At 40.5% G+C, this 18,402-nt stretch overlaps 1 protein-coding gene and 1 long non-coding RNA gene across 3 annotated transcripts in view; one reads left to right on the top strand and one right to left on the bottom strand.

The window, feature by feature from the left end:
• SPARCL1 (SPARC like 1) overlaps positions 1-18,402 on the top strand; it is a 63,070-nt gene that overhangs the window by 16,182 nt on the left and 28,486 nt on the right. The window lies entirely within an intron of this gene.
• The window catches only part of LOC144340807 (uncharacterized), a 54,400-nt gene that overhangs the window by 12,618 nt on the left and 23,380 nt on the right, over positions 1-18,402 (bottom strand). The gene's annotated exons all lie outside the window — the stretch shown is intronic.

Below are 18,402 nucleotides of genomic sequence, written 5' to 3'. Positions count from 1 at the left end.
TTCACTGGTCTGTTTGGGGAGAATATTGGTCACTGAGTCCAAAGCTCAGCATTTCTAATTCTTGCTCACCTCTTAAGCCTTGTACATTCAGCCAAATAATTTAGACTCTTCAAGCTTCTGTTTCTTTACATTTAAAAATTATATCCCTCCTTTCTTTATTGAATCAAATGAGAGAGTATATAAGAAAACACTTCATAAACTGTGAAATGCTAAATAAACATAAGGAAGGTATAACTAAATCCATCTTAATACGTTAATATTCCTTGGAACCCTGCCTCAAGACACCCTTACAGTTAAACTTTCCTCCCTTTTGTGTTAAAGAATAAAGAGTTCCTCCTTCTCTTTGGAGTTAAAACTTTTCGCATGTGCTTTAATAGTAGAACAGTAAACGTGTATCCAGGACTTACTAAGATGGTATCATCTCACTTAATCTTCATACCACTTTATAGACAATGAACTGAAGACCCCAAAAGCTACACAATTTGCTCAATTATGCAAATTAAGTATCAGAGCCTATGACATCCTATTTCAGAACTTATGCCTTTAATTGTTATGAAATATTTTCTTGCTAATGGTTTTGGCAACTGATCCGTTTTTCCTTGTTGTGGTTATCAGTTGCTGTAAAACAGTATGCCCTCACATTAAATGGCTTACAATCACATCCCTTTATTTGCTCATAATTATCCAATCTGGATTGGGCTCGACTGCATGATTCTTCTGCTGATTTTGTCTGGAGTTAATTCATTTGGCTTCAGTGAGCTAGGAGCACATCTGGGGCTGAACCATCCAGGAGGGTCTGTTATCCTGCAAGATTCTGGCCACGTGGTCTCTCATCATTCAGCAGTCTGGTTCAAGCTTTTGTACAGCACGGCTGATAGCTTCCACCCAGAGGAAAAACTCCAATGTGCAAAGGTTTACCAAGTTTCTGCTGGCATCATGTTTGCTAATGTCACATTGGTCAAAGCAATGTTAAGGCCCATGTCATAGGGAAATGAAGCCCAGAAGTTGCGGTTTACTGGGGGTCATCATTGTTTACCATATCTCCTCTCTTACCCTTTATCTTCAATTTTTCCTTATTTACCTGCCCAGCATAGAAGGGAAATCTGGGGCCAGGCACGGTGGCTCATGCCTGTAATCCCAGTAATTTTAGGGGGCTGAAGCAGGTGGATCACCTGAGGTCAGGAGTTTGAGACCAGCCTGACCAACATGGTGAAACCTCATCTCTACTAAAAATACAAAAAATTAGCTGGGTTTGGTGGCACGTGCCTGTAATCCCAGCTACTCAGGAGGCTGAGGCATGAGAATCGCTTGAACCCAAGAGGCGGAGGTTGCAGTGAGCCTGGATCACGCCACTGCATTCCAGCCTGGAAAACAGAGTGAGACTCTGTCTCAAAAAAAAAAAAAAGACAGAGGAGAGGAAAGGAAAGGAAAGGAGAAAAGGAAAGGAAGGGAAAGGAGGGAAGGGAAGGAGGGAAGGAGGGAAGGAGGGAAGGAGGGAAGAAGGGAGGGGAAGGGAAGGGAAGAAGGGAAGGGAGGGGAAGGGAACGGAAGGGAAGGGATCAGAAGGGAATCGGAATGATCACATTCAAATACAAATATAAATTTCCTGTAACTGCACATTCCCTTTAAGCTACTACCTTACTCTCCTTTGCACAGCCAATCATTTTTAGAGTGGTCTACACTAACTGACCTCACTTCATCACTGCCTGTTCACTCTCCAATCACTGCAGGCTGGCATCCAGCGACACCACGACACCACGGCCACAAAACGGCTCTCCCTGAGCTCCTCAATAACCTCTGCACTTCCAGAGGCAATGGATAATTTCCTGACTTTGTTTGCTTTGAACTCTCTGTGACATTTAACACTTCCCTTTTCTCATGTGACTCTTGTTTCTCTCACTGTTTGTATCTTTAGCTGTTCCCATCCTCTGATGGTGCCTAATGATCTTCACTCCCCAGGGTTCTGGCTCCAGCTCTCTGCTCAACTGGTTGAATAACTGCTCATGCTACAGCATCCAAACTACATCTGTAACCCCAAACTCCATGCTTACCTCCAGACCTATTTACCCAAGTATCTACTAGATATCTCTACTCAAATTCAACAAGCCCAAAACTAATTCACTATCTTTCTTCTAAAACCAAACCTTCCTCCTATAATCTTTCACCTTGGTAATTAATACCACCATTTACTAAGTTGCTCAAATTAGAAATGTGATAACTCAAGACTTTTCCTTCTCATATTCCTACAATATCTAATTCGTCATTAAGTTTTATCTGTTTTTTTTTTTTTTTAATTATTTCTTAGAACTATCCAGTTGTGTTTTGGTAAATGAAAAACCCATTCTCTGAGAGAGGTAGAGGTGGCTGACACTTGATGGTTTTCATGGTGTGATTGATCCTCCCACCACAAATGATTTTGATGCAGGATATTTTCATGACCCCTTCATGGAACTCGCAGCAGGGTTTCCTTGTTTACTCAGCCCGCCCTGCTCAATCCCTTGCAGGAAGGATCGCGCAAGTGAATGAGTGCAGGAACCTGAGCAAGCGAGGGCAGGAACTGGCCACTTTGGCACCAGCAGGAGCAAACTCCATGTGGGCCCCTCACCAGCGTCCAGGTGTGGGCACCTGCCACCCAAGCCCAGACGGCATGTAACCATACTCTTTTAGCTCCACTGTCGCAGACAGCAGTGTGTTATCAGCTCAGTGAGCCGTTTGCCTCATCATGTGGGGCAGCTGCCTTCCACCAGCAAGGGCAAAGGGCCAGTGCGACTGCCTTTTTGGGTACCTGCACGTAGTGTGTCCGAGTTCTTGTCCAGTGCCCAAGAGGAATGAGGTCACACAGAGGTCACACAGATGAATTGAAGGATGGTTAATGTGGAGATTTGTTTGGTTTTTTTTTTCAGTGATGAAAGCGGCTCTCAGTGGACAGGGGAGCTGGAAAGGGAATAGAAAGGGAAGATCCCTCTCCTCTGAATCAAGTCACCTCTCTCCTATGTCCAGGCGCTTCTTCCCGACATCTAGCTGCTTCTTCCCTCTCCTGGCTGAGTTCTGGGGTCTTTATAGGCACAGGATGGGGACAGGGCAGGCCATAGGTAGTTTTGGAAAAGGCAATATTCTATTGGTAAAAAGACATTTTTCAGAAAGAACCAATCGGGAGAGAATGGAAGTTTTTACTTTGGGCTGCGGGTTTCAGGCTTTTCGGCTTGAAGGTGGGATTTTGCCAGGGACCCGCCCCTGTATGCCTACAGTTTCTCTGCCTCCTGTTGCTATTGATTTTAAGCTACTAATGTGACACCACTGAACAGTATCAGGAAGAGACATGCGGAACACATATGGCATTTCCACCAACAGATATAATAGATGTAAAAAACCTCAAAAGAGTAGATAATAGTAAAATAATTATGAAGTGATGAGTTTTTACTATTTACTTTCCTTTTTAATATAATTAATTTAATTATACATGTATGTAATTTAATTTTTAATTGATGGCTTTAACAACCAACTCAAAAAATTCTTGAAATGTAACAAACAGCTCTCACAAACCAGTACAGCCTGGATCTATCCCTCTTTTCTCCACTCCCAAGACCACAGCCAAAATGTAAGGCTCTGACCACCTCACCTTGATGTTACAATTGTCTCTCACAGGTCATGCTACGGGTCTGTCCTCCACACAGCTGTCACACATGCAAATCTGGTTATATCATCACCGCTGTCCACAAATGTGTGCACACGCACAGAGACATACACACATGCATGCACACACATACACACTTACAATAATTATTTGGGTCCCTATAGCTTTATGGCTGGAATTTTTAATTTTTTTTTAATGCACTATGACTTTTACAATATGGCTATCTGCTTGCTTTTGAGCCTTGTCTACTGCAGCCCACTTCCCCTATTGACATTCTAGAGACCCAAATATTAACATCCTGGAGACTCGATGCTTCTGCAACTTCACCCATCTGCTGCCTGCCACCCTGTAGAGTACACTTCTCATCCTTCATACAGCTAACTACTGTTTATTAGTTTTCAAATCTCAGATCAAGAATTACCTTCTCTGGACGTCATCTCTATGCAGCAGTTAAGAACACTGTAGTTAAGAACACAGACCCGAAATCAAACAGAATTGTTAAATATCTGCTCTGCCACTTCTTAGCTGTGTAACCTTGAAAAAGTTACTTGATCTTTATGCCTGAGTTTCCTTACTAGTGAAATGATTACAATAATGTGCTTACCTTATAGAATTGTTCAGAAGATTTAAAGAATATGTGTGTGCAAAGCTCTTAGAGTAGTGCCTAGAACTTAAGCACTTAGGACATAGTAAAGTTAGCTATTATTAACTACCTAACTTAAAAATGCTTCCAATCTCTCTTTCCATTGCATTATGTATGTAATCATCACATTACACTATATGATTTTATATAAATATGTTATATATTTATAGATGCATTATTAGTATATAGATACATATATACGTGTATATAATACATATGTAGATACATGTATATAAGTATATAGATACATATATAGTATACATATAACCCTCAACCTGTGGGATCTGACACTATCTCCAGGTACACATATACAGTATATACATATATGTATACTAATATGTATATATGTATCGTATCTATATACTTATATACATGTATCTATATATGTATACATTTATCTATATACATATATACATTATATACATATATGTATCTATACACACATATATATGTTTCATCCATGGTTCCTGTCTCATAACTCCCATAGACCTTGTTATAATGTTATAATGTTGGTGCACTTTAGGCCTCATAAGTGGACCTCCGAATAACAGGATCTCTCTCTCTAATCTTCTATTTTTTTACCTGCTACTTTTTCTCCCCAAGGCAGGACTCTAATCTTCCCCTGCCTTTACCTACCTTGTGAGATTGTAGGTCATAAGACCCCCATTTCAGAAGGGGTTCTGCTCCATATTCTGGAGGAAGGAATGTTGCACAGAGAGGCCAAGAAGAGACCCAGCACAGTGACTCATGCCTGTAATCTCAGCACTTTGGGAGGCCAAGGTGGGAGAATCGTTTGAACCCAGGAGTTCAAGACCAGCCTGGGCAACATAGGGAGATCCTGTCTCTACAGGAAAAAAAAAAAAATTTAATTACCCAAGTGTGGAGGCAATCGCCTGTAACCCCAACTACTTGGAAGGTTGAGATGGGAGCATGCTTGGGCCCAGGAGGTCGAAATCACACCACTGCACTCCGGCCTCACAGTCAGAGTGAGACCCACCTCAAAGGAAAAAAAAAAGAGGCCAAAAAGAATCTGAACAGATGGGCCTTGCTGGGTTTCCCTACTCAGCCTTTGAGGACTAAAGCATACCCTTTTTGTCTAAACACATTTCTATGTGGTTGTCAGTGGTGCCTATCCTTTTATGAAGTCTCCATAAAAGGCCCAAGGGGACAAGGTTTGAAGACATTACAAGATAACGGAACCTGTGGAGGTTCCTAGAGGGTGTGTTCTGGGGAGGGCTTGGAATCTCTGTGCCCCTTCCCCCATACCTCGCCCTTTGCATCTCTTCATTTGTATCCTTTGTAATATCCTTTATTATAAACCAGTAAACCCAAGTAGGTGTTTCCCTGAGTTCTGTGACCCACTCTAGCAAATTAATCGAACCCAAAGAGGGAGTCATGGAAGCCCAACTTGAAACCAGTCAGTCCGAAGTTCTGGAGGCCTGATCTTGTGACTGGTATCTGGGAAAGGGAAGATGTCTTGTGAGACTGAGCCCTCAACCTGTGGGATCTGACGCTATCTCCAGTTACACAGTGTCAGAATTCATTTGGAAGACACTCAGCTGGTGCCTGCTGCAGAGTTGATTGCTTGCATGTTGATGACGAAAAATCTTCCACATTTGGTCACAGAAGTCTTCTGTGTTGATGGTAGTGTGGTGTGAGACCAGAGGAAAAGCAATTTGAGATTTTCCACATGCAGAAACTCTTAAGACAGAAACTATATGTCCCAGTACTTAGGCAGTGTCTAGTAAGCACTCAATGAATGAATTTAAAGAAATGAATGAGTGATGCATGCCCTCACCAACTGGACATTCTTTCCTTTTGATTCATTCAGCTACATTTAGATTTAGGGAAATGAAGGGAACTTGTGAGATCATGCGGACAGATTAAAAGATAAATATTTTCTCAAATTTAATTAGCTGTGCATGTTGCTGCAACAAACAAAGTCAAAAAGAAATGAGCCTTATGACGCACAACACTTTTGTTAATTCTTGCTTCCCCTTTAAATTGTACCATTTGTAAGAAAATAGAGTAGCATTCCATGTGCCTAATTCCATTGTTGTGTGTGGTGAATGTCAGAAACACTCCTGGCATTAAAAGGAGCCTAAATGTGTGGCCAGAATGGACTTTAATGTTCTACTGGACAATTTTTCTGACCTCACAGCAAAACTTAAATTACATTATTTTCTGAGAATCTAGGTTGTTTATTCAATAATTACAACTTATCTGGAAGATGAGAGAAAAAAGAATTAAAATTTATTGAGCATCTCCTAGGTATCAGGCAGATTTACAGGTATCATTTCTTCTAACTCTCACAAAACTGAATTAGATGTTTTATTAGTCAAGGTTCTCCAGAGAAACAGAATCAATAGGAGATAGGTAGGTAGGTAGGTAGGTAGGTAGGTAGGTAGGTAGATAGATACAGATAATGAGGACTTAGTTCACATTAATGGAGCCAGTCCCAAGATCTGCAGTCAGCAAATTGGAAAACCAGCAGAGCCAATTGTATAGTTCCCATTCAAGTCTGAAGACCTGAGAACCAATGATGTGAGTTCTAGTCCAAGTCTGAAGTCCTAAGAATTGGAGGGCTGATGGTGTTAAGTCCCAGTCCCATGGGAGAATATCAATGTCCCAACTCAAACAGATAGGCAGAGAGAGAGAAGGAATTCTTCCTTCCCCTGCCTTTTTGTTCTGTTCAGGTCTCCAATGGATTGAATTATGCCCACTCACATTGGGTACAGCAATCTGTTTTATTCTGTCTACCAATTCAAATGCTAATTTCTTCAGAACACACCCTCAGAGGCACACGCAGGAATAATGTCTAAGTAGATATCTGGGCATCCCATGGTCTAGTCACGTTGACATATAAAATTAACCATGGCAGATGTTATCCCCATTTTTAGATGGGGAATCTGAGGCTTAGAGGGCTAAGTAACTTGCCAAAGATCTTATAGATGGCAAATGTTGCTCCAGACTTCAAATGCATATCTCTCTAATCTGAAAGCACCATTCTGCTTCCACTAAACCAATGGTTCTCAATCAGGGCGATTTTGCCCCCCATGGAACATTTGGCAATGTCTGGAGACATTTTTGGTTGTCCCTAGCTGGTGGGGGATGGGGGCTCGCTACTGACATCTAATGGGCAGAGACCAGGAATGCTGCTACGCATCCTACAATGCACAGGACAGCCTCCCGCAACAAAGAATCATCAAGCCAAAATGTTAATAGTGCCAAGGTAAAGAAACCCTGCACTAAATCATACTATTTTGTATTTCTATAGTTTTCAAAAACAGTAGAATAGTAATAACATACTGATCTAAAACATAAGGCTAGACACAGTGGCTCATCAGCACTTTGGGAAGCTGAGGTAGGAGGAATGCTTGAGGTCAGAGGTTTGAGACCAGCCTCGGCAACGTGGCAAGACCCCATCTCTACAAAAAAATACAAACAATTAGCCGAGCATAGTAGTGTGCACCTATGTCCCCAGCTACTTCAGAGTCTGAAGCAGGAGGATGACCTGAGCCCAGGAGTCAGAGGCTGCAGTGAGCTATGATTGCAATTACACTCCAGCCTGAGCAACAGAGCCAGACTCTGTCTCAAAAATAAAAATAAATAAATAAAATAAAATATAAGTGACTATAGTTCCACAAATCTAATAAATATTTATGGAATAAATGAATAAATAAGTAAATGTTGATTTTAAAATGTAGAGGAAAGAAACTGCATTTTTCAATGATTATTTGCAATTAGCATTCACTAACAGGATAGAATGTTTTAAATTATCATCGATAATAGAGTCTATATATTTACTTTAAGCATGAATTACTATATATAAAATATTTTATTTTAATACAATAAAAATCATGGAATATATGTTAGTGGGTTTAGTAGTTTAAAGGGAAAAGATAGCAGCAATTTAGGGTTCATAAAATTAATGGAATTATTTTCAATTTTAGAATCCTAAAATATTAGGGCTAGAGGATCATCTAGGTCTCACTCTTCATGGTTCATCACTTGAGAAAACTGTATCTAAGAAAGGGCAAGTGACTTTCCCAAGGTCTCCTGGCAGTCAGGGACACTGCTAGAGACAGAATCCAGCTCTCCTGACAGTTTAATGCTTTTCTCGTTGTAAGGTATTTTTCAATGTATTAGAGTTTGGGGCAGCGGGGAGAGGTTGTTCCATGTTTTTACTTAAATACATTTTTCTTTCATTGAAAATTGAATTCCTATACTTTTTGCCTTGTTTAGACCATAAGAGATTTTATTTAAAGAAACTTTTGATATCAAGTAATCCAACCAACCTTCTAAGATAAGCTTTTTCCTTCAACACAAGGAAGTGCATTTTGCCAAGTACGTACCATCTTACTACTTAAAATGTTTGGAACTTTTTCTTTAAAAACTCAAACTCAAAGTGAAATCTCAATTCGTCCCAGTGGTGTTTTTTTGTTTGTTTGTTTTGGGATTTTTTTAGTTTTTGCCCCCCTTCCTTACACCTTTTCTGTAAGAGGTAAAATGGAGAATTTTCAAAATAGCTAGAAAAAAGCTGGACTAGGAGCCAGGAAATCTAGCTTCAATCCCAGCTCCCCTTCTACAGAGTCAGTGACCTCCAGCATGTCACACTGTAGGCTTTCTAGGCCTGTTCTTCATCTGCCACATCCTGGGGTTGTTGTAAAGATCAAATAAGGTAATATCCCATTTGTAAATTTATTTGGTAAAGCCAAAGCACTATGGCAATAGAAATTTCAAGTATATTTTATATGCCATTACCCTTTCTAAATAAAGTAAACATGCATTCCATTGTTAATATTCTAAATTTCTCCTTGTTATATGGAGTCATTTTCAGAGGGATAATTTAGAGGAATTATACTTGAGTCTCCAAGTACATGTCATTTTCATTAAAACTGGGACTTGATTAGTCCAGACTAGTTTATTTAAGATTATAAATGATTTAAGTTTCTCCCCACACCACTGATTCAACCCTCCCACCCCCTACCCCACCACACACACACACACACACAATCCCAAACCACTTTCTATGTGCAGCTTTACTCTCCATTCTTCCAACTCACTGTTGCCTGGAACAGGCGGCCCACCCTGTGTTATTTGAATAGTGAGATAGGTAAAAATGTGTTCTTGTTCCTAACATGATGAGGAAGCCTATGCTATTGCCCCGTTTTCTTCAATAGAAACTTCATTTGCTGCTACTTTGGGAGGCCGAGGCAGGTGGATCACTTGAGGCCAGGAGTTCAAGACCAGCCTGGACAACATGGCGAAACCCCCGTCTCTACTAAAAATACAAAAATTAGCCAGTCATGGTGGCACATGCCAGTAATTCCAGCTACTTGGGAGGCTGAGGCATGAGAATCACTTGAGCCTGGGAGGCGGAGGTTATAGTGAACCGAGATTGCACCATTGCACTCCAGCTTGGGCAACAGAGTGAGACTCTGTCTCAAAAAAAAAGTTGGGGGGTGGACCTTCATTTGCTGAGTTAGAACCAAAGACTCATAGGAATTCCTATGTGCCACACCAAAAATGATGATGATAATGATGGAGGAAAATAAGGAGAATATGAAGAAAATATGAAATGGAAGTCATCGGGGGGCGGAGCAAGATGGCCGAATAGGAACAGCTCCAGTCTCCAACTCCCACCGCGAGCGACACAGAAGACCAGTGATTTCTGCATTTTCAACTGAGGTACTGGGTTCATCTCACTGGGGAGTGCCGGACGATCGGTGCTGGTCAGCTGCTGCAGCCCGACCAGCGAGAGCTGAAGCAGGGCGAGGCATTGCCTCACCTGGGAAGTGCAAGGGGGAAGGGAATCCCTTTTCCTAGCCAGGGGAACTGAGACACACAACACCTGGAAAATCGGGTAACTCCCACCCCAATACTGCGCTTTAAGCAAACAGGCACACCAGGAGATCATATCCCACACCTGGCCGGGAGGGTCCCCCACCCACGGAGCCTCCCTCATTGCTAGCACAGCAGTCTGTGATCTACTGGCAAGGCAGCAGTGAGGCTGGGGGAGGGGCGCCCGCCATTGCTGAGGCTTAAGTAGGTAAACAAAGCTGCTGGGAAGCTCGAGCTGGGTGGAGCTCACAGCAGCTCAAGGAAACCTGCCTGTCTCTGTAGACTCCACCTCTGGGGACAGGGCAATAACAAACACAGCCGAAACCTCTGCAGACGCAAACGACTCTGTCTGACAGCTTTGAAGAGAGCAGTGGATCTCCCAACACGGAGGTTGAGATCTGAGAAGGGACAGACTCCCTGCTCAAGTGGGTCCCTGACCCCTGAGTAGCCTAACTAGGAGACATCCCCCACTAGGGGCAGTCTGACACCCCACACCTCACAGGATGGAGTACACCCCTGAGAGGAAGCTTCCAAAGCAAGAATCAGACAGGTACACTCGCTGTTCAGAAATATTCTATCTTCTGCAGCCTCTGCTGCTGATACCCAGGCAAACAGGATCTGGAGTGGACCTCAAGCAATCTCCAACAGACCTACAGCTGAGGGTCCTGACTGTTAGAAGGAAAACTATCAAACAGGAAGGACACCTACACCAAAACCCCATCAGTACATCACCAGCATCAAAGACCAGAGGCAGATAAAACCACAAAGATGGGGAAAAAGCAGGGCAGAAAAGCTGGAAATTCAAAAAATAAGAGCGCATCTCCCCCGGCAAAGGAGCACAACTCATCGCCAGCAACGGATCAAAGCTGGACGGAGAATGACTTTGACGAGATGAGAGAAGAAGGCTTCAGTCCATCAAATTTCTCAGAGCTAAAGGAGGAATTATGTACCCAGTGCAAAGAAACTAAAAATCTTGAAAAAAAAGTGGAAGAATTGATGGCTAGAGTAATTAATGCAGAGAAGGTCATAAACGAAATGAAAGAGATGAAAACCATGACACGAGAAATACGTGACAAATGCACAAGCTTCAGTAACCGACTCGATCAACTGGAAGAAAGAGTATCTGCGATTGAGGATCAAATGAATGAAATGAAGCGAGAAGACAAACCAAAAGAAAAAAGAAGAAAAAGAAATGAACAAAGCCTGCAAGAAGTATGGGATTATGTAAAAAGACCAAATCTACGTCTGATTGGGGTGCCTGAAAGTGAGGGGGAAAATGGAACCAAGTTGGAAAACACTCTTCAGGATATCATCCAGGAGAACTTCCCCAACCTAGTAGGGCAGGCCAACATTCAAATCCAGGAAATACAGAGAATGCCACAAAGATACTCCTCGAGAAGAGCAACTCCAAGACACATAATTGCCAGATTCACCAAAGTTGAAATGAAGGAAAAAATCTTAAGGGCAGCCAGAGAGAAAGGTCGGGTTACCCACAAAGGGAAGCCCATCAGACTAACAGCAGATCTCTTGGCAGAAACTCTCCAAGCCAGAAGAGAGTGGGGGCCAATATTCAACATTCTTAAAGAAAAGAATTTTCAACCCAGAATTTCATATCCAGCCAAACTAAGTTTCATCAGTGAAGGAGAAATAAAATCCTTTACAGATAAGCAAATGCTTAGAGATTTTGTCACCACTAGACCTGCCTTACAAGAGACCCTGAAGGAAGCACTAAACATGGAAAGGAACAACCGGTACCAGCCATTGCAAAAACATGCCAAAATGTAAAGACCATCGAGGCTAGGAAGAAACTGCATCAACTAACGAGCAAAATAACCAGTTAATATCATAATGGCAGGATCAAGTTCACACATAACAATCTTAACCTTAAATGTAAATGGACTAAATGCTCCAATTAAAAGACACAGACTGGCAAACTGGATAAAGAGTCAAGACCCATCAGTCTGCTGTATTCAGGAGACCCATCTCACACACAGAGACATACATAGGCTCAAAATAAAGGGATGGAGGAAGATTTACCAAGCAAATGGAGAACAAAAAAAAGCGGGGGTTGCAATACTAGTCTCTGATAAAACAGACTTTAAACCATCAAAGATCAAAAGAGACAAAGAAGGCCATTGCATAATGGTAAAGGGATCAATTCAACAAGAAGAGCTAACTATCCTAAATATATATGCACCCAATACAGGAGCACCCAGATTCATAAAGCAAGTCCTTAGAGACTTACAAAGAGACTTAGACTCCCATACAATAATAATGGGAGACTTCAACACTCCACTGTCAACATTAGACAGATCAACGAGACAGAAAGTTAACAAGGATATCCAGGAATTGAACTCATCTCTGCAGCAAGCAGACCTAATAGACATCTATAGAACTCTCCACCCCAAATCAACAGAATATACATTCTTCTCAGCACCACATCGTACTTACTCCAAAATCGACCATGTAATTGGAAGTAAAGCACTCCTCAGCAAATGTACAAGAACAGAAATTATAACAAACTGTCTCTCAGACCACAGCGCGATCAAACTAGAACTCAGGACTAAGAAACTCAATCAAAACCACTCAACTACATGGAAACTGAACAACCTGCTCCTGAATGACTACTGGGTACATAACGAAATGAAGGCAGAAATAAAGATGTTCTTTGAAACCAATGAGAACAAAGATACAACATACCAGAATCTCTGGGACACATTTAAAGCAGTGTGTAGAGGGAAATTTATAGCACTAAATGCCCACAAGAGAAAGCAGGAAAGATCTAAAATTGACACTCTAACATCACAAATAAAAGAACTAGAGAAGCAAGAGCAAACACATTCGAAAGCTAGCAGAAGGCTAGAAATAACTAAGATCAGAGCAGAACTGAAGGAGATAGAGACACAAAAAACTCTCCAAAAAATCAATGAATCCGGGAGTTGGTTTTTTGAAAAGATCAACAAAATTGACAGAACACTAGCAAGACTAATAAAGAAGAAAAGAGAGAAGAATCAAATCGACGCAATTAAAAATGATCAAGGGGATATCACCACCGACCCCACAGAAATACAAACTACCATCAGAGAATACTATAAACACCTCTACGCAAATAAACTGGAAAATCTAGAAGAAATGGATAATTTCCTGGACACTTACACTCTTCCAAGACTAAACCAGGAAGAAGTTGAATCCCTGAATAGACCAATAGCAGGCTCTGAAATTGAGGCAATAATTAATAGCCTACCAACCAAAAAAAGTCCAGGACCAGATGGATTCACAGCTGAATTCTACCAGAGATACAAGGAGGAGTTGGTACCATTCCTTCTGAAACTATTCCAATCAATAGAAAAAGAGGGAATCCTCCCTAACTCATTTTATGAGGCCAACATCATCCTGATACCAAAGCCTGGCAGAGACACAACAAAAAAGGAGAATTTTAGACCAATATCCCTGATGAACATCGATGCAAAAATCCTCAATAAAATACTGGCAAACCGGATTCAGCAACACATCAAAAAGCTTATCCACCATGATCAAGTGGGCTTCATCCCTGGGATGCAAGGCTGGTTCAACATTCGCAAATCAATAAACATAATCCAGCATATAAACAGAACCAAAGACAAGAACCACATGATTATCTCAATAGATGCAGAAAAGGCTTTTGACAAAATTCAACAGCCCTTCATGCTAAAAACGCTCAATAAATTCGGTATTGATGGAACGTACCTCAAAATAATAAGAGCTATTTATGACAAACCCACAGCCAATATCATACTGAATGGGCAAAAACTGGAAAAATTCCCTTTGAAAACTGGCACAAGACAGGGATGCCCTCTCTCACCACTCCTATTCAACATAGTGTTGGAAGTTCTGGCTAGGGCAATTAGGCAAGAGAAAGAAATCAAGGGTATTCAGTTAGGAAAAGAAGAAGTCAAACTGTCCCTGTTTGCAGATGACATGATTGTATATTTAGAAAACCCCATTGTCTCAGCCCAAAATCTCCTTAAGCTAATAAGCAACTTCAGCAAAGTCTCAGGAGACAAAATTAATGTGCAAAAATCACAAGCATTCTTATACACCAGTAACAGACAAACAGAGAGCCAAATCAGGAATGAACTTCCATTCACAATTGCTTCAAAGAGAATCAAATACCTAGGAATCCAACTTACAAGGGATGTAAAGGACCTCTTCAAGGAGAACTACAAACCACTGCTCAGTGAAATAAAAGAGGACACAAACAAATGGAAGAACATACCATGCTCATGGATAGGAAGAATCAATATTGTGAAAATGGCCATACTGCCCAAGGTAATTTATAGATTCAATGCCATCCCCATCAAGCTACCAATGAGTTTCTTCACAGAATTGGAAAAAACTGCTTTAAAGTTCATATGGAACCAAAAAAGAGCCCGCATCTCCAAGACAATCCTAAGTCAAAAGAACAAAGCTGGAGGCATCACGCTACCTGACTTCAAACTATACGACAAGGCTACAGTAACCAAAACAGCATGGTACTGGTACCAAAACAGAGATATAGACCAATGGAACACAACCGAGTCCTCAGAAATAATACCACACATCTACAGCCATCTGATCTTTGACAAACCTGAGAGAAACAAGAAATGGGGAAAGGATTCCCTATTTAATAAATGGTGCTGGGAAAATTGGCTAGCCATAAGTAGAAAGCTGAAACTGGATCCTTTCCTTACTCCTTATACGAAAATTAATTCAAGATGGATTAGAGACTTAAATGTTAGACCTAAAACCATAAAAATCCTAGAGGAAAACCTAGGTAGTACCATTCAGGACATAGGCATGGGCAAAGACTTCATGTCTAAAACACCAAAAGCAACGGCAGCAAAAGCCAAAATTGACAAATGGGATCTCATTAAACTAAAGAGCTTCTGCACAGCAAAAGAAACTACCATCAGAGTGAACAGGCAACCTACAGAATGGGAGAAAATTTTTGCAATCTACTCATCTGACAAAGGGCTAATATCCAGAACCTACAAAGAACTCAAACAAATTTACAAGAAAAAAACAAACAACCCCATCAAAAAGTGGGCAAAGGATATGAACAGACATTTCTCAAAAGAAGACATTCATACAGCCAACAGACACATGAAAAAATGCTCATCATCACTGGCCATCAGAGAAATGCAAATCAAAACCACAATGAGATACCATCTCACACCAGTTAGAATGGCGATCATTAAAAAGTCAGGAAACAACAGGTGCTGGAGAGGATGTGGAGAAATAGGAACACTTTTACACTGTTGGTGGGATTGTAAACTAGTTCAACCATTATGGAAAACAGTATGGCGATTCCTCAAGGATCTAGAACTAGGTGTACCATATGACCCAGCCATCCCATTACTGGGTATATACCCAAAGGATTATAAATTATGCTGCTATAAAGACACATGCATACATATGTTTATTGCAGCACTATTCACAATAGCAAAGACTTGGAATCAACCCAAATGTCCATCAGTGACAGATTGGATTAAGAAAATGTGGCACATATACACCATGGAATACTATGCAGCCATCAAAAAGGATGAGTTTGCGTCCTTTGTAGGGACACGGATGCAGCTGGAAACCATCATTCTTAGCAAACTATCACAAGAACAGAAAACCAAACACCGCATGTTCTCACTCATAGGTGGGAACTGAACAATGAGATCACTTGGACTCAGGAAGGGGAACATCACACACAGGGGCCTATCATGGGGAGGGGGGAGGGGGGAGGGATTGCATTGGGAGTTATACCTGATGTAAATGACGAGTTGATGGGTGCAGCACACCACCATGGCACAAGTATACATATGTAACAAACCTGCACGTTATGCACATGTACCCTACAACTTAAAGTATAATAATAATAAATAAATTAAAAAAAATATTTCCACCCCTAAGCAACTATGTGAATTTCTTCTTATTATGCAATAATTGAAAGAATAAAATTCAATATGATCAGTGAAGCCAAAAAATTTAATCATACTAAGACCCTCGTTCTCTAAGAATGTCTTATTTGGCCTGGATTGCTAGATTATTTTCTTAACTCCAAAAACAAAATTACAAGTTTTCCTTTTTATAAACTGCAATAAAATATAATTCTTTCCAGTTAAAAAAAAAAAAAAAGAAATGGAAGTCATCTGTTGTTAAATGGAGATGAAACATATACATATGTTGCCACTCCCTGCTAAAATTCCAGAATAATGATAGGAAAAGAATAGTAATAATATAGACTCACAGTGACTAAGATAAAAGAAGAGGAGACAAGAAGAAAAGTGTCAACACATCTTTAGAAGATGGAAGACTGACTTAGAACCGGGAAAGCTTAAACCTAAGAGTCTGCAGAGAAGGATGCCATAGACAAAGAAGGAAGCCATTCACACCGAAGAACCCATGCAAGTTTCCAGAATTGGAGGCACCAGGTGACTTGAAAGGCAAGGTGAGGATAGAGGCTGAAATCTGGAGTATTGGTTGAAAGCCTATCAGATTAACTCTTAGATTCAAGATCCTTCCTCCTGCCTGCACAGGCAGAGGACTTCCATGTTTCAACACAAGCAGGAAAAAGCTTATCCTCTGGCTCTGTACTCAGGGTAAGCACAATGTCAGGTGGCAGGTGGAGCCATACAGAAACCTAGGGCTAAGTGAAAAATCAGTGTGTGCACTGAGAACTCCAGTCTCTTCACTCATCTCACAGAATGCTAGCAACCAGGTTTATATTTGCTTCCCAAGGTAAGAGGTAGGAATTTCTCCTCTAGAGAAAAGAAAATCTCCCTAAAATATCTGAGAATGACCTTTGGGGTGCCCCATCGAGACTGTCAGATTCCTGCTCCTTGGAACCCTCCAATGCTCCACGGAACTGTTCTTTGGGAGCCATCCAAGCCCTGTCCATAAAGTTCTAATTGGCTTTCTAGTGACTCACTGCTAAGTATTAATGGACAGCCAAATACGTCAAATATTAGAGAAAAGCTTTCAACATGAAAAACAAAGATCAAAACAAACTAACTGGGGAAAAAAAAAAAAGGAACAAGAAGGAAACAGAAAATGCTGGATGCAGAGGAAATTTTCAAAATATTTGATTAATATCCTCAAGGAGACAAGAACATATGTCACACTAATAAAGAACAGGACAATATTAAAAAGAGAAGCCAACAGGAAATAAAAAATTAACAGTATATAAGCATATTCTCACTCATGTGAAAGCGAAAAAAGTTGATGTCATAGAAGTAAGAAGTAGAACAGAGGATACTTGAGGCTGGGAAGGGTGAGGGGAAGAAAGGAATACGGAGATATTTGCTAAAGGACATAAAACTATAGCTAATAGGAGGAATAAGTTCTAGTGCTCTATACCACTGTAGGATATTATATATTTCAAATAGCTAGAAAGAGGACACTGTTCCCAATACAAAGAAATAATAACTGTTTGAGGTGATGGATATGCTAATTATCCTTATCTGATCACTATACATTATATGTAGTGAAACGTCACTATGTACCTCATGAATATGTAAAATTATTATTTGTCAATTTAAAAATAAAATTTAAAAAGAAAATGAAGTATATGAATATAATTTTTTAATCAATAAGAGAGGCCAGGCACAGTGGCTCATCCCCGTAATCCTAGCACTTTGAGGGGCTGAGGTGGGCAGATCACTTTGAGCTCAGGAGTTTGAGACCAGCCTGGGCAACATGGTGAAACCCTATCTCTAGAAAAAAAAAAAAAAAAAAAATCAATGGGAGAGATGTAAGGTAACATTGAGAAAGTTTCCCAGAATGATGGACACACTATTGAAGAGAAGAGCAAAAATGATTTGAAATCGGAGAATCAATCCCAGAATTCTGATATTTAACTAATATAAATTCCAGAAAGAAAAGACAAAAAATAGAAGGGCAAAAATCATTAAAGAACTAACACATGAAATGCTCCCCAGAACAGAAATACGTAAATTTCCAAATTCAAAGGGCCTAATGAGTTTCTAAAGTAAATGTAAAAGTATCCAAACTAAGGCAGAGATGGTAATATTTCAGAAGACTGGGGCCAAATGTGAAAATGTAAAAGCATCCATAAAGAAGAAAAAAAATACTGTGTTTGTAAAAACGTTGGGGGAAAATCTCACATCAGAGTTCTTACTAGCAACACTGGAAATTATAAGAAAATAGACCAATGCTTTAAAAAAAATTCTGAGAAAAACATTCCAATCTAGAATTCTATATCTAGTCAAACTATGTACCAAGTAAAGGGTAAAATACAGATATTTTTCTAATA

The sequence above is a fragment of the Macaca mulatta genome, chromosome 5, assembly GCF_049350105.2.
Source record: "Macaca mulatta isolate MMU2019108-1 chromosome 5, T2T-MMU8v2.0, whole genome shotgun sequence".
Lineage (NCBI taxonomy): Eukaryota > Metazoa > Chordata > Mammalia > Primates > Cercopithecidae > Macaca > Macaca mulatta.
Note: the sequence above shows the minus strand (reverse complement) of the source record. Positions and strands in the feature narration are given on the sequence as shown.